Here is a 19,057-nt window from a genome sequence, read left to right as displayed (position 1 = left end):
GCTCATTTCTCCATACACAGGTTTGGAAGAGTCAATTTTCGAGAAGAGGGCTTTTGAAAGAAAAGAATTTGCTTGTGAGTTCTGTGCATCCATTGTTTATCATTAGATCCAGGTAGGATCTCATGAGTTTTGCGTAGTAGTTTCCTTTGTGAAATCATTTGTCTTCTTCGTGATTAATGGATTTATTTCAGAATTCATTTGGGTTGAAACCCTTGTTTGAGAAAAAAATTTGATTTCTGTTATTGAATTATCTATGATTTAATCTAAAACCCTTGCTATGAATATATTGTTTTTCATTTCTAAAATGTCTGTAAACAATTTAAGATTGAAACCCTTATTCGATGAATTTTGTGAATTTGTATTTAGATTGGTTGAAGTCAGGATAGGGGTTCAAAAAATAAAACTAGTTTTAAATTACTAAATTTAGTTGTTTAAATCTCATTACTCTATCAGATCTATATAAGAGATTTATTATAAAAAATATATGTTAATAAAAATTACCACAATAAATATTTTATTGTGATAATTTAAATTACATATTATATAGGAAATTTGTGAAATTGCATATTAATGGGGGGCCAAACATTTTATGTCTTTTTTGTTTATTTCAATATATATATATATATAAGGAAAAAGAAAATTAATTGTTTGAAGGTGGGTGGGGACGCCAATCCCCACCCACCCTACAGTTGCATATGCAAGCTGCATGACAGTCTGCTACTACTGTAGCAGCAGGTATTACCTATATGCACCCTAAAATGGTTGCCTAGACTATGGGCCCCCATTATTCAATTTATCAATTTCCTGAATCAATGGTTTGCAATATTTTATTAAATCAATTCAAATCAATTTCCTTGATCAAATTCAATTATTTCAATATTTTCTAAGGTTGATCATTTTATCCTAAGTCTTATTTAATTAAAAGAAAATCTCCCTTTTAATTAAATAAAATAAGTCCCCATTTAATTAATTAAGAGAAAAAACCCCTATTTTAATTTATTTAATATTTCCTGTTTAATTAAAAAAATTGCTCCCTTTTAATTAAATAAATCCCCACTTAAAGAGGAAATAAAATAATTAAAAATTAAAAATTCCTCTACACTTAAATGCACATATTTCTAAGTGAGATTCTATTTAATTCTTTTTCTATTTTCTCATTGGTGGATCTTTATTTCACACGGATCATTCTTTCTCCACCCTTAATTAAATCTTTTTGCCTCTTAATCTTGATCATCCAATCTTCTTTATAAGGGAGAGCCCTCTCCTCATTTTACATACACACATTCTATGTTATTGTTATGTTGTAGGTTTGGGGAGCGATTTTTGAAGGAGGAGTTTGAATATTAAATCTTTTTGTGGAGAACTTCTATCTTATTGTCTTTTTCTCTCATGCATCCATGGCTTCCATTATCATATCTCATCCTTGCATTTTCATAGTAGCTTAGATCTTGCATTGTTATCATATAGATTAGTTTTCATCTTCATTTGCATTCATATTTTGATTTTTGAATCTCTTATTTTATGGTGTACTTGCATGGGCACAAACTAGGTTAAACTGAGGGCCTTCATTACAAACCCTTACACTCCATGAATAGAGAGCTATGAGGCACCATTCGAGACATCATTCTTGAGCATTCTTGGATATAATGACTCATAGAAGTGTGACCACATTTTAGGCATCCACCGTGGGGCTTCCCACCTTTACTTGTTGGGTTTGGACATTTTTAGATTGAACACCCTTGTAAAGATTTCTTTGGAGACAAAAAACCCTAGATCTGAAAGATTTGATCATATCTTCCAAACTACTAGGTATTTTGATCTGAATATTGTTTTAAAGGGTGACAAAACTTTAGAGAAGCTTCTGTCCAATTTTTAGATTTTTCTAAGATATTTTCATTTTTTTATAAATTTTTCTTTATTTTCATGAAAAATCATATTAGGGCACAAATTAGCACCTTTTTTTGGAAAAAAAATGCATTTTTGGGAAGATCTCTGAATTCTAAATAGGTTTGGTTCTTTGTATTTTGATTTTAGAGACCATATTAGGGCTCAATAATTCAATTTGCAAAAACTGGTCTATTTTGACAAAATGGCTCCCTAGGACACAAATGAAAAGATATTTTCAAAATTATAACATTTTTGGAAAGTGCTCTAATTTTTGATAGGGGTCACTTTTTTACATTTAGGGTTTTGTGTCCAAATTCATGGCATATAGGTCCAATCTTGTTGACTAGGTTAAAAATCATGATTAAAGCACTTTATTTGTACAAATTCCAATGCATGATATGAGTTGTCATTTTTCATGGAATTAAGTAATTCAATATATTTTCATATGAATTTTCTTATTTTTTCATGATTTCATGCACTTGATTGAAGTTTGTGAAGGTAATTTGGAGGTCTAAAGAGCAAAAAGTGGAAAAAATTGGAAAGCATGAAATCAAGGTGCACACATTCCTAACCTTCTTATTTGAATTATAAAAAGTGATCATTGTGCAATAATTTTCTTTCTTTTGTCAAATTGTTTGGTTTGTCTTCCGAACATTGAAAAAAAAGGGCTTAAAATGAATCATTCACATTCGGATCTGAGCTTAAAATAAGAAACCCCTTTTGTCTTTTAATACCCAAGATTTTCTTATTGATGTTTTCTTCTTGCATCCTTGTTAAGGAGTTTGAGGGGAACCTAAATAAGGGATATTTACTTCTTCTTTTTTTAGGGGGCCTACCTAGAGAAGTGATTACTCTAGAGGACGACCTCAACTCTCGTGTTCTAGCGGAGTATAAATAGTGTGACTTGAATCTAAAGACAAGTCTCTTGAAAGTAGCAATATTATCAATCTTGGCTAAGCCCAAAAGAAATTATACCTTTGGGAAGTGAAGGTGGAGATTAGGTTACCATTTCCTCCCAGCTATTTTTTAGTATTCCCTTTGACTTATAGATTTGGGCCTCATGTACTTTGCATATATCAAGGACATCCCCTAGTTGAGCTTGTGCATCCTTATAGAAACCTAAATAAGTTGTTGGTGTGTTTGATGTGCTTGAATGTTTAGAACCTTCCCCACTTTGAACAAAAGGGAACACATCCATCAAATTGAGCCTTAAGGATTCTTTCCTTTTATATGTTTTCAAAACCACTACGGGCTTCAAACCCTTTGCTACCAAACCTCAATCAAGTTTAGATGATTATGAGTTCTCCTTTGCCATTAAAAAATATCTAGACTTACCTACTAGTTTCTCTTTTTCAAGGTCCATATCTTCTACTCCAAGACATCAATTGTCTTCATTTTATAGATCCAAAGACCTCTTGAGAGAGAAAGTGAGTAATAACTCTTTTGAGAATATGTCAATATTTCATGATGAGCCTATCTTCAATCGAGATGAGAATGAAAAAAATGGTCCTAGACATACTTTTGAGAGAACTTTTACTCCTTTGGGATTTTTATATCACATGGTGCTTGAGACCTTAGTTACAAAAAAGATCTTTACTTTACCATACAAATTTTTTACACCTTATGAACCTGAGGTAAAACCTTATTGGTGGAGAGATGATCACTATTGCAGCTACCATACATGCAAAGGCCATAAAACTGAAGATTGTACCACATTTAAATGTATAATCCAAGATCTTATTGATGATAGAATCATTGATGTTGAAATTTCTAAAGACCTATGTAATGAAGATGCTTCTCTTGAGCAAGATCATGTTCATGAACCTATGTCTAGTGATGGTTTCCTTGATACCTCCATTTCTTCCAATACTTATGCATCTCCCAAAAATTCAAAGCTATCCAACATTCTTCCATCAAGAAAAGGTCCTAATACTTTTCATGTAGTTCCCTATAGTTATCCTCAAGGGCCACCTCTTAAAGAAACCCAAGCTAATCTACACTTGGCTGAAAACCCTTTTCATGCTTCTAAGGCTAAACATCCTCAACCTTCATGTGACACTATCTACTATGCTCACTTTAGCTATTCCTTCATTACTCCTTCAAGATCCTATCATGCAAATCTCATAAACTCCCTTGTCCTTAGAAGTGGATCCATGTCAAGAGGACTCTCAAAAAGATAAAAATAAAAATGTCAAGAAAGATCAAGATGTCACCCCTCCATATCTTATGTCTTATCCACCTCCTAAGTATGATGAAGACACTACTTCCACTATTTCCATTGAGCTTACTAAAGATTGTGAAAAAAGTTATATGCCTATTTTATCCAAAGAAACTTTCAAGATCAAAGAATCCCTTCTTGTTCTAATTCTCCATATTCACTTCAAAAATATGCTCAAGCTTCAAATACTCCTATTAAAGATACTCGTGAGTCTATTGATGGCCTTGGTCACATTGCTCACTCTAAAGATGCTAATATCCCTATTCACTATCTCTTTGCATCTCCTAAATCTATCTTTGGTCCTTATCCATCAAAGATAAAGCCTTCATACCTTCCATCTATATTGGGACCTTATGTTCCTCCATATCCTACTTTCACTCCTATGTCATCTCCTACCTCTCCTATCATACCTCAAGGTCAACAAAGATACTCATTCTTGATGAATTCTCATTCATCTATCCATATGAACCAATCATATAATCCTTATTCATCCACAAATCCTAAGTCTTTTGGAAGCAATTTGGATGATCAATTTTTAAAAAAACATAAGAATCCATTTAAAAATGAATATCACTATGTCCCACCTAATTGACATGTAAATAAAAAGGAAGAAAAACTACTCAAGAGACCACAAAGGTCTACTACCCAAAGAGCTAAATCAAAGAAAATATGGTCCTAAATACATCATTGAAGAAATGCATTCTAAATCATCCAAAGGAAAAGAAAAATCTAAAGCTTTATGGATTCTCAAGTCTCTTTTGAAAGACTTGAATATTGAAAATGCTCCAAAGTTTGCATTCCAGCTTCCAAAGGCTTCCATTCCATCTTCTTTCAAAAATCTTCCTAAGAAGCTTCCAAAGATTTCCACTCCATCTCCTTCCAAAATTCTCTTACTTCCTCATACACCTAAACCTCAAACTATCTCCTCCATGATTATTCCATCATTTGCAACCCTTCAAGTTGTGTGTCGATGTTGATCTTGCCTACTTTCTCACCTACCCTTATGCAATATTTTCAAGACTACACTTACTTGCTATCCATATTCCTTCTATCTTTCCAAAGCATAAAAGCTTGTCCTCCATATACATTATCTACCATCTCCTTTCATTCACCCTATTAGCATCTTTGATTATACTAATGTATGGTGTTGGCTTATAATGACTCATCTTTCCTCTAGGAGCACTATTTAAATTGAAAAAAACTTGACTTCTTCCAAAAAATTCAAAAAAATTAAAAAAGAAAAAATTCAAAAAAAAAAAAATAGAACTAAAAAAATGAAATTTTAAAAAATGTACCTTGGTGAAAACCTGGTAATCAGGCACCTTGGTAGCAAAAGTAAAGAGAAATAAATTTTTCCCATGGCAAAAACCACTTCTTGTGGCACCTTGGATAAGCGCCATGATGAAAACCTAGCAAACATGCATCATGTGTAGGCATTCCCTAATCCATCTATCCCATATTTCCTCTTTGATCTTGACAATGATGAGCTATTCTTGTGTATTGTCTATATTATTTGTCAGATTACCAATTATGCTTTTTCATTCACTCAGAGCCTACATATTTACCTTTATTCTTATTTGACCCCTTGATCTTGATCACACAATGAGAAAGATGATTCTTAGGCCTCTTGACATGTTTACTTTTATTGGACCATGTGATATCATGATATCTCAGTTATTAGTTTCCACTACTTATCCCACATGTTATCTCCTTTCATGGCTTTCTTTCTTGTCCAACACATGCTTTATATGATTATCTTTCCCTAGCTTTGGTACTCTTGAGGAGTCAGTAATTGAAGATCACTTTCACTTGCTTCATACACTCCTTGCTTATCCATCATATCCACTAGCTTGTTGCTCCATCAAGTCCTCTACCTTGCTAGACATTGGGACTAAATGCTGTTCTCTTTCTTGGAAATGATGCTCATTCTGTTTGGGGGCATCTTTGTACATATTTATTGATCCTGAAAAATACAAAAAAATGATATATTTCAAAACTCCAGAAAAATGATATATTGTAAAAATTCTAAAAATTGGAAAATGTCTTGTTATTGGTTTGGTCTTACCCAATTGGAAAATTTCTTGTTACACTTAAATTTTTAAACATAAACACTTAATGTTTGAGCTATGTCATGATTTTTTCTTTGTGTGCTAACTGTTATTGATTTTTGTTGAGTGTCATTGTTCTTAAGTCTCTCCGGGATGCATAGCTAGAGGACTTGGGGCATGAGGCATATGTTTTATTTGCTACATTAAATTGGGTAAGCTAACATCGAAGTCATCTTGACCTTTATGTCTTTGATGCTTATGTTAGAATCTTTCCACATTCTAATATGATATAAATCACATTCATATAGTCATAGTTATGCTTGTGACTAGTGATGATTGGGTGATTTTCTAATGTTCGTTAATAATGGCCCAATGATGAAAACAAGTTCTTTTAAATTCTCTAATGAATGATGAACACAAAATCCTATGTTATAGTTGCTCTTTTGCAAGTACACTTTTGCAGTTTGATGTAGCTTACATTGTTAGGATTCATGTTAGTTTGCATTATGAGTTTGAGAGGGTTTTCCCTTCATCTTTCTTGTGGACTTTTCATCCACTATGGTCATGTTTTGATCTTCATTTCCTTATATTCTTTCATGATCTCAATCAAAAATTCTATCTTAAATAGTTGATTGATTTTGGGGCTTTATCTTTTTTTCTTTCTGTTTCTTTCTATATCTTCCAAATTTCTACCTTCCATTCACTTTTACCCCACTTATTTTCTTCTAATTCACCTTTGGGGAATAATATTTCATGCTTGATGATCTACCTTGGTTCTATGATTCTTATATCTTTCATCTTACATCAAGAAACTTATCTTTAGTTTGATTTGATCAAATTTATCAATTTGATGTTTCTCCTCTATCTCATTTTGATTTTGATCATGAGGGGGCAGTACTTATCAAACTTCATCCTCGATTCAATCTTATCAATTTTATTCTTGGCTTTTTCAAGTCAAAATTTATTTTTATTCTTTATCTTGATGTGTTCCCAAATCGATCACACATTACTCAAAAGAGAAGCAAATGTATGCACCCTAAAATGGTTGCTAGACTATGGGCCCCCATTATTCAATTTATCAATTTCCTAAATCAATGGTTTACAATATTTTATTAAATCAATTCAAATCAATTTTCTTGATCAAATTCAATTATTTCGATGTTTTTTAAGGTTGATAATTTTATACTAAGTATTATTTAATTAAAAGAAAATCTCCCTTTTAATTAAATAAAATAAGTCCCCATTTAATTAAAAGAAAACCTCTCTTTTAATTAAATAATTCATCCACATTTAATAAATTAAGAGAAATACCTCCCTTTTAATTTAATTAAATATTTCCTATTTAATTAAAAGAACTTGCTCCCTTTTAATTAAATAAATCTCGACTTAAAGAGGAAATAAAATAATTAAAAATTAAAAATTCCTCTACACTTAAATGCACATATTTCTAAGTGGGATTCCATTTAATTCTTTTCTTGTTTTCTCACTGGTGGATCATTATTTCACATGGATCATTCTTTCTCCACCCTTGATTAAATCTTTTTGCCTCTTAATCTTGATCGTCCAATCTTCTTTATAAGGGAGAGCCCTCTCCTCATTTTACATACACATATTCTATGTTATTGTTATGCTGTAGGTTTGGAGAGTGATTTTTGAAGGAGGAGTTTGAATATTAAAGCTTTTTGTGGAGAACTTCTTTCTTCTTGTCTTTTTCTCTCATGCATCCATGGCTTCCATTATCATATCTCATCCTTGCATTTTCATATTAGCTTAGATCTTGCATTGATAGATTAGATCTTGCATTGTTTTGCATTGTTATCATATAGATTAGTTTTCATCTTCATTTGCATTCATATTTTGATTTTTGAATCTCTCAATTTATGGTGTACTTGCATGGGCCCAAACTAGGTCAAACTGAGGGCCTCCACTACAAACCCTTGCACTCCATGAATAGAGAGCTATGATCTGCCATTCGAGACCTCCTTCTTGAGCAATCTTGGATATAATGACTCATAGAAGTGTGCCCACATTTTAGGCATACACTACCTACAATAGTACATTATTGCTACTACAACAACGACTTGCCACAATAGATATACGTATAGGTCGATGGGCCTTAAAAGATATTTTTATTATCATGTTTTTAAAATAGTTTCTTTTAGTATTTTAAAATTATTAAACTTTATAATTTAATAATTTTTTAGTATAGTTATTTTTAATTGTTATTAATTTAATATATTTTTAATTAAGTAAATTAAAAGGTATAATAATAATATTTTATTATTATAGTAATGGTGATTATTAATAAATTAAAATTATTTATTAATAGTTAACCATTATTATTTTAATAGTTAATATTAATTATTCACACTTTTGGGTCTTTTGTTGCACCATTCAATTGGCCTTCTTCATCAATATGTACTTATAGATAAGTTTACTTGCTCCTCACTATCATTCTCTGCCATTAAGGATTGGGCATTTTGCTCATGGGTAGGGTTAAAAGATATCTTTTGCATAGATATGGATTCCCAATATTTTGTTACCATTTTTAAACCCAAAGAGTTTGGGGGTTCCATTTACAAGTAAAAAGGTTGGTTTTGTCAAGTGTCAGGACTTTTCACCATGATGTTGGTCCCAAATTTTAAACCTTAGCCTACTAATATTCATTTCTTCCCCCTTTGGGTTTCATTTCCTCTTCTATCGCTTGAATATAGAGACCCACAAATTATTGAAATTTTCACTAACAAAATAGGTATTTTTCTTAAGCATGATCTTATCTCTTTTGATCGCTTGCATTTGGATGTTAGAGTTTTCCTTCTATTGGATATGTGAAAAACTTTTCCTACTCAGTTTGCCATCAATTCTCAATGGGGTTTATGGATTCAGTCCATCACGATCTAGGATGAGGCCACATTGCAAATATTTCAATATAGACTAGACCATTTTAATTCCCAATGTCAAGATTTAGTGCAAGGCTCTACAGAAGTATGTCCAGATCACAACTCTAACCCAACATTATGTACTCTTAAACGGGCTTTAGACTTTCCCACTAATCAAAATGTCATCTTGCATCTTAACACTTCTCTAGGAGATCCTTAGCTTTTGAATTTTAGTTGGTTGTTAAATCTAATATTATCCACAATACTAAATTTAGTCTTGCATGTCATTCATAATTCTCTTATTGGCATGAAAGGTTGTGATTCACAACCTTTATCTTCTCTTGTTTCTTCCTTGCCACTCTCAAAGCCCCCAAGGTAGAAGTCTATAAAATTAGATCTCTCCCATCCTTTCCTATTCTGTGGGGCTTGTTCATTAACTCTCAATTTGTAGATTGACAAGCTCGTCAGACTAGTGATTAGATTCTCTCAAATATTGCATCTTCTATATTTTTGAAATAGCAGAGGAAGAAAGACTTATATCAAATTGCCAATAGTCCAATACACTTGATGGCTTGCTCAAAGAGTTCTAATTTTTGGAATAATCAGCTTTAGCTAAAAAACCTGAATACTTGTTAAATTTTAGAGATTATGGAAGCTACCCATAACATTACACAAAGAGAAAAGTCAATTGCTACCCCTTCCATTAATGAGGATTCTTTCAAATTAGAAGATTATTTATCAACAGTTTCAAAATGTGACTATAAATTCAGATTTCCAATGCTCGGATGTTATTTCTAGTGAAAGTAAGATTAATAATGCTCGTTCTTCTAAGGGCTCCAAGATTTTTTTTTAATGTTTTAGGCCTCTTTGATCACCATAAAATCCTTTGAATTTCTTAGTCTCCTTTCCAATGTCAGTAGGTTCCTAAAATGCCCAAATCCAGAGGTAGACCTAAAAATTCCAAGACTAAAATTGAATAACAACAAGTATTCAAACTGCTTTGAATCATAGGTTTGTTGTTACCAAGGGTGTGACAAGGAGAACAAAAGGTTCTCCTTGTCAAAAATGAAGACTAACTCTTGGAGTGTCAGAGGCATCAATGCCTCTAACAAAAGATGTAGGATGAAGCAATTGATTGATTCTATGTATGCAAATATTATCATGCTATAGGATACTAAGTTATCACAAGACATATTGATAAGACACTTGCTAGATGGCCAAAGTGGTCTTTTTTGTATTCTCCTAGGATAGGAGCATCTAAAGGACTTGATGTCCTTTGGAATCCTAAAACAATTCAGGGTCAACTTATTTAGCAACACTCAAATTGGCAAATACTTAAGATGTCATATTTTGACATTTCTTTTACTTTAATAAATATTTTAACTTCCTTAATGCAAGACACATTAAAATCTTGGAATAGTATCACTCATTTGATCCAACTTTAAGATTCCCAAAATGTCATTATAGGGGATGATTTCAATGAAATCTTGAACCAATCAGAGAAATCTAGAGGGATTTTTACACCAATCAAAACTATTCATAACTTCTCTCACTTTGTGGATAACAATAACTTAATGAATATTCGTCATACACAATGAAAATTTACTTGGACAAATAGAAGAGCTAGATTTGCACAAATTGTTGTTTGCTTGGATAGATTTCTCTTTTCTCAAGAATGGAAACTTCACAACTTCCATTTCTAGTTAGAGATTCTATCATTATCAGGCTTAGATCACTTCCCAATTTTTCTTTCTCACAATCATGCAGTTAATGAGGATAAAAACTAGTCCAATTCATCTTTCGAGTTTGAAAGAATGTGGCTTTTCCATCCTCATTTCCTTTAGCTAATAAAATAGTGGTGGGTTAGTGCTCCCTTTGTTCAAGGCTCCAAAATGCATCATTTTTCTAGTAAACTGAAGCATATCAAGGATGTCTTTAAACTAAAAGAGGTTGTCAAAACACAATTGAATGAAATATACAATAATATCATTCAAAATGGTATGTACAATGATATTTATATTAAGCAGAAGAGTCTTCAACATGAATGGGAAGAGTTGTGTAGCAAGGAAGACAAATATTGGAGACAAAAATCTAGGGAACTATAGCTTCAATAAGGTGACAAGAATACTAAGTTCTTTCATGCTTCAACCAAACAAAAGAGTGCTACTAATTTTTTTTTTTCAAATTAAGGATGCTGAATCAGGAAATATTTTAACCAATACACAACATATTCAGGATGTAGGAGTTAATTTCTTTCAAAATCTTCTTGCCCCAGCTAAATATCCATCACCTTTGGACTCTCAAGTGAATGATCTCCTTGAGATGATCCCTACATTGGTGTCTCCCTCAGATAATTTTATGCTTATGGCTCCCTTCTCTATTCAAGAAATTTGTAAGGTAGTTTTTTCATTCCCCCCTGACAAAGCTCTGGGTCCTAATGGATTCACTGCTCTTTTCTTCCAAAGTTGTTGGACACCATTGGTTGGGATTTGTTTGTTGTTGTTTAGGAATTCAAAAAAAAATAGAACCATGGTCAAGTACTTCAATACTACCAATATTGCATTGACCCCAAAAACTAAGGAGCCTTAAACCTTTGCTGATTTTTGGCCCATTTCATTGTGTAATTTGACATATAAGATTGTCACTAAAGCTATTTATTTGTGATTGCATAAAGTGCATACAAAAGTAAATCACAACACTAGTAAAACACACATTACATAAAGTGCATACAAAAGTGAATTTTATAATTCATTAGGTTTTGAAAACCCTAAAGTTCAATATTTACTAAAAGTTTTCAGATTAAATCACAAAAAATTCTATAATGGAAATCAATTTCCTCAAACATAAGTTTCAACCTAGAGAACTTCTAAAAATAGAAACACAACAAATACGAAGAAGACATGAATTCGAAGAACGAGCAACTATTGCACAAACCCACAAGATCCTACTTGGATCTAATGCTAAAATAATGAACGCAAAAACATGCAAGAATCTTTCTTTTCCTTTTAAAACCCTCTTTTTTCAAAAATTGGCTCATCCAAACCTGTGTGTCTAGAAATGAGCTCTAATTTCCTTAATAAAGAGTTTTTCCCTCAAATCAAGGCTTTGATAATGCAATCATGTGAACACCCTTTGTCTTTAATTACTATATTTTAATTTTCATACACACTTTATGCAATTTAATTTTTAAAAACTTTATTAAATTAAAGCTTTCTCTCCTTTATTAATTCATGTGACATTTTTAATATAATATTTATTAATTTAACTAATAATATTTTTTAGAGTTTATTGAAAATAAAACTCCTAAATTAATTATTATTAAATTAAATAAATATAAATACACCTAAATTAGAACTTTGATCAAATCTTTTAAATTTAATTCTTTCATGCACATTTAAAGAACTTTTTAATTAAAATATTCTTTTATATTTCCTTTTCCTCCATTTATTAATTATTGTAAGCACTATTTAAAGCATAGTTTATTATTTAAATTAATAAGAATAATTAAAGCTCATTATTTAAATATAACTCTAATTTAATAATTATTAATTAAATAATCATAATAAAACAATATTAAATCTTTAATCTTTTAATATTTTAATTCTATTTTCATCCAACTTATTAAATTAGACTTTTAAAATAAATATTTTAAATTGAAGTACATATTTAATTAATTTCTAATTAATTAAATAACATCATATTCTAATCTTTCTTTAACCAATTTTCTAAATTTAGACCTGTAATTTAGACTTTTTATTTAAAGCATTAATTTAATTAATTTTTTTGTTAATCAAATATTCAAATATTCACATATTTTAATATTTTCTTTTTAATCAAATAATATTTATTACTTAACTAATAATATTATTTAGATTTTATTATTAAAATAAAACTCTTAAATAATAATTATTAAATTAAATAAATATAAATATGCTAAAATTAGAACTTTAATTTAATATTTTAAATTTAATTATTTTATTCAATTAATTCTTCAATTAATTACATACAATTAAATATTAAATTTTGTATATACAATTTTCATGCAACAACTTTAAGCAATTTAGATTAAAATATCTTTATTAAATTAATTTTCTTTCTCACTTTAATTAATCATGAGATGTTTTTAATATCATATTTATTAATTTAACTAATAATATTATTTATAATTTATTAAATAAAATTAAAATCTTAAATAAATTATTATTAAATTAAATAATTATAAATATGCCAAAATTAGAACTATAACTTTATCTTTAAATTTTATTCATTTATTTAAGTAATTCATGAGATATTTTTAATAGTATATTTATTAACTTAAGTAATAACATTATTTAGAGTTTATTATTAAAATAAAACTCCTAAATAATTATCATTAAATAAAATAAATATAAATATGTCAAAAATAGAACTTTAATAAAATCTTTAAATTCAATTCTTTTATTTAATTAATTTCTCAATTAATTAAATATAATTTAATATCAAATTTATTTATAAAATTTCCATCAAATTAAATAATTAAATTATCTTTCAATTTGATTTAATTATAACATAAAATCACCACATACCCACAAAACCAAAAATGACAACTCAATAAAGGCAAAGAAAATAATCAAACTCTAGGGTCAAAATCATGAATTCACGCCACTTGACGAATTCAGATGGGTAAACTAACTCAAATACTTTTCCTATTTTTTAGGGCAATTGGCTTAGGGTTTAGGATTTGGACTCAAGAGTTATCTCCCCAATTATACCATTGAAATATTGTGATAGGATACACTCATTCTGGCAATTCAGGGAAGTGGATACCTAGTACCTGCAATTTGCATAAAATCCACGCATGTACAAACACAATATTGTAATCTAAATAGGCAATGGCAGGAAGTGGTTCATCTTGTAGACCCCAACTAGTAGGCGACTATCTCCCTTCCTCAACCATCAGAAATATCAAACATAAAGAAAACATACATGCACACCATACACATGCAAGTATGTGGTAAATATCCCTAGAAACTACATAAAAATAATTTGTCTAACTAACATCATTCAATAACTGAAATAATTGGCACTAAGTACCTCAAAACACACACACATCAATTGAATATGAAATATGACTAATCAATTCCAGTAATCTAGCACCACTAATCATAAAACATAATAATAGAACAAGCCTAAAAGAATCCAGTCAAAACAAATCAAAAAAGTCAAGTAGGGGTAGGCATTAAAATCCCTCTTATATCTCTCCAAGACATGACACATACTCCTGTTGTAGGGGGTGTGGGAGTTCATGACTTATCTCAAAGGAATGTTGCATTTGGAGGCAAGTTAGTTTGGAAAATGTACACCAAGTCTTAGATTACCTGGTGTCAAATTATGTAGCAAAAGTATCTGGATGATAATGATCCATCTAGAATATTCTCAATGTGCGATCCTCCAAAGGGGTCTATCATATGGGATTTTATGGTATCTTCAAGAGACATTGTTCTCAATTATGTAACTTGGGAAGTACATAGTGGAGACAAAGATAGCTTTTAGAGAGACTCTTGGAATGGTTAACCTCTTTTGATCACACTGCCCAACACACAAGATCTTATATTAATTTCAAAATCTCTATGGAGGACTCAAGTTATTCACTTTATATCTGTAGTCTATATTTTCTCAAGGAAAGTCATTTGGAAGGAACCAGATCAACTTCCTCTTTCTAAGCTTGACCAAGAGCACTTTTGATCCATATTAGATTAAAAAAAATTCCTTCCTATCAAATTTTGAAGAAAAATTGTTGTGGGCCCTAGCCATGAATGGTAACTACTCAATTAAAGATGGATATAAGCTTATTCAAAGAATTGCCTCAGAAAATAGTCCTTCACAAGTATACTCATTTTGCTAGAACAATGTCATATTACTAAAACCTGGATGCTTTGCATGGCTTGCAATCAAGCATATGATCCTAACAAGTGATAGACTAGTAAGATTAAATATTTCTCCAACTTTCAAATGTGTGTTATGCAATGATGAATATGAAAGAGGTGATCATCTTTTTGTGCATTGTCCTTTTGCCCAACATTTTTGGACCTTTGTCCTCAGAAAATTAAGTTTCTTTACCCCTCTTCAAAGCAATATATGGAATATTTTCCAAGAATGGCCAGCCCTACATCCTCATGCCTTGTTTGCAGGATTATGGATATGTTCCCCAATATTAGTCATATAGGCTATTTGGTGGGAAATAAATAAGCATATTTTTCAAAAAGATTTTTCTTCTATTGATAAGGTGCTGAAGGTATTGAAAAGTCAATTGTGGAAGTAACTAATGCAAATCTTAGTAGATGTAAGATCAATCCTATTTTTACCTCTTGGGATGGCAATATCCTTTGAGAATGGAAAACACTTTTTATTCCTTTGGGATGGGGATCATTGAGAAAAACACAACCTAAAGTAGACCTATCTAATGTACACTGGTATCCTCCCAATTTAGGGTATGTGAAGATCAAATTTGATGTTACTTCTAGAGGAAACCCAGGTAAATTTGGTTTAGGGGCATGTATTAGAGATTGTAATGGGAAAGTGTTAGCATTTACAACTACCCCCTTACTAGATGGTACTAATAATTTAGCAGAAGCTCAAGCTTTATTCATAGGACTAGTCCTTGCCAAGAAAGGTAATTTTCACTAACTACGAATTGAAGGTGATTCTCAAGTAATCATTAATTCTTTTCATTAAAAGGTAGACATATACCTTGAAACTTAAGTATATCCTCCATCAAATTTGGAACTTGTTAGATCAGTATCAAGATATATGCATTTCTCATACTTTACGAGAGGGAAACAAAGTTGCAGAGTACCTTTCAAATTTATGATGTGATGGCATCATGATTTCAACATTTTAGTTGAGCTCATTCATTGATCAATATAAGGAGTTGCAACTATTGATCAAATCAAATATTGACAAGTGCCAGTGCTAATTATCTCCCAATGGGGTGCATATGTTATGATTGCATTGGTAATGCTTGCTTATGTTTGTTTAAGTTAAGCCACCAACCTTTCTATCAAACGTGCATCGTACTTGTACTTCTTGTGCCTGTATTGGACATGTGGTTTAAGTCATATGCTTTGAGTTTACTTCAACGTTTGATCAAGCACTATTTTCACATGGTTGTTGGTCCTCAAAATCCCTCACACATGTTGGCAACTAGTAAAAAAAAATTCTCACAGGATTTTGTTGTTAACTATCATTGCCAAATTTATTGATTGTAGTGCCTATCCCTAGTCTACATTTTTCTAGTTACATTTCTGCTATCATTGCCAAACTCTTTTAGGCCAGTTTTATGTTGATGATTAGTAGCATAATCTTGAGATTATTAGTTATTGTTTATGACTTAGTTGATATATGATGAGATTACTTGGTACTCTATACTTCATTTGTGCATGATGATTATTACAATGCTGTTAGATTATTGATGATGTTTAGTTAGATGGATTATCCTATGTCTTTTCTGATGGATACTTACCCCATACTGCATGTGTATGGTGTGCGTGTTTTTTTTCTTTATGTATAATGTTTATGATGTCGTTAAGGAAGGGAGTCGTAGTCACCTACTAGTCGGGATCTACATGATGCACCACTTCCTGCCATTGCTTGTTTAGCTTAGTATATATTCTGTATGTACATGCATGAATTTTATGCAGGTTACAGGTACTGGGTATCAACTTCCCTGAATTGCCAGGATGAGCGTACCCTATCGCATTATCTCAATGGTAAGAGAGGGAAGATAAATTCTTAAGTCCAAATCCTAAACCTTTGAGTCATTCATCCTAATTGACAATTAGGACAAGTATCTGAGTCATGTACCTTTCAAATGCGTCAGATGACGTTAATTCATGATTTTAAACCCTTAGTTGAATTTTGTATGTATTTTACTATGATGGGTTTTCGTATTTTTACTTTATGAGTTTTGTTGAATTTTTTGTTAATTAAGTCTAATTAAAAAGATTTAATTAATAATTTAATTTAATGGAAAATTATATGTTATGTTAATATTTTATTTAATTAATTGAGAAATTAATTATATTAAAGAGTCAAATAAAAGAATTAAATTTGAGAATAAATCTATAAGTTTAAATTTGAACATGATAATATTTAATTAATTTAATAATAATATATATATTTGGAGTGCATTTTTAAATAAATGCTAAATAATGTTATTATTTAAATTAATGGATAGTTATCAAAATTATTGTTCAAAAATAAATTTAGAAGTGGGAAAAGAAAATTAAATTATTAAAAATTTTATGATTGCATAATGCGTGCATGAGACTAAATTAAATAAATCAATTTAAAAGAGGTCAAGTAAAGATTAAATACATAAATTTAGTGGATTATTGTATGTGCATGGAAAAGATAAAAGAAAGGTAAATAAAGAGTTAATAAAGAGTTGAAAAGGTGTGAGCAAAGTGTTCTCTGAGGTGAATGCACAATTAGTGCCCCGATTTTAGGGAGAGAACTCATTTTTCACAAATTGGGGGTTCATTTTTGAAGAGGCTAGGAATTTTGGAGGAGAAGAAGGAAAATTTTAGAGAAGGAGAAAGTTCTGAAAGGGGAATTGTTTTCTACAGATTTCTGGAGCGTAGCAAATTAGCATCAGTGTCCAGGTAGACGCTTGTGAAGATTTGCATAATTTAAATACATTCTTTTAATTCCTATCTTCTTCGTGTTTGCTAAATGATTGTCTAGATAATGTTGGTAAAAAATATATATCATGTTTGTGAATTCTGGATATTGGGAAATTATTTTGTACATGCAATGTTTTAATTGTTCAATATAATTTCTCCCCAATAGATTGTAAATTGTGAAAACTTATCAGAAAGGGTAGAAATCTTATTGGAAAATCTTCTTAAAAATATTGATAAGGAAATAAAGAATGGGTGCCTAGTATTTTTCTATCAAATTTAATTCCGAATTTTGGTATATATATATATATATACACACACACAATAAACATATATTCATTTAAAATTAATTTAATTAATACCCAAATTCAGTATTTTCAAAATTATTGAAAGTAAGATTTTTGTTTTGATAAAAATATTGAAATATTTTTCTTAATGAAAAAAGTTGTGTTTTTAAAAAAGTATGTACTCAATTTTTTTTAAAATAATAATTTAAAAAAAAATATATTGGGACGTGAGGGCAGATCAAACCACCCCCTACCCCCCTGTCACGTCCTACGTGACCTTGCACACGGCAAGCGACTGCGACAGCAATCCCTATGTCGCAGAGGGCCGTAGGCCATATATAAATGGAGCCGGCATTTTAAAAATGCGACTCACTTTTTTTAATAAAGTTTGTTTGTATAGTTTTTGCTAAAAGAGTTTGTTTATATATATAGATAAAATAATATGTTAAATTAATAAATCATTATTAGTTTTGTATAATAAATGATTTTTAATATAGTTGTTATTTAAATTTAATTAATAAATATTAATTATTTAAAGATAATGATAATAAAAATAATATTGATAAATAAACAATAGCAAATTTGAAATCAATATAATAATATTTATTTTAGTAAATTTTGGAAATTAAGCATGGGGAAAATATTTGTTTAAGCTAAAACTTGAAATTGCTATAAGGAAAACGATGAAAATATTCCATCACTTGTTAACAAACTCTGAAATGGAAACTGAAAGCCTACATTTAACTTAAAATTGAAAACATTTGCTTGTACCTTGTTTTCCTTATGCTATTTATGTTTGGGATTTTCTTTTGGGTTGACTAGATTGTTGACCAGTTATAGGATGTCTACCAGAGGCTTGGGGCTTTTGTGAGTGTGGTATCATGTTGACTCGATCTTGATCATTATTGCTCAACCATGTATGTGATGGTATGTTTATGACGAGTATATTTGTTTTGTTGATTACTATGTTTTTAGTGTCTTTGTGAAATAGTGAAATGTATGCTATGAGATACCTGAATAACCATTATGAGTCAATGATCAATATTGTTGGATTACTTTCGGTTGCTTATTGAGAACC

The sequence above is a fragment of the Cupressus sempervirens genome, chromosome 10, assembly GCF_028749045.1.
Source record: "Cupressus sempervirens isolate cs-2001-9-10 chromosome 10, ASM2874904v1, whole genome shotgun sequence".
Classification (NCBI taxonomy): domain Eukaryota; kingdom Viridiplantae; phylum Streptophyta; class Pinopsida; order Cupressales; family Cupressaceae; genus Cupressus; species Cupressus sempervirens.
This window is presented reverse-complemented; position numbering follows the sequence as displayed.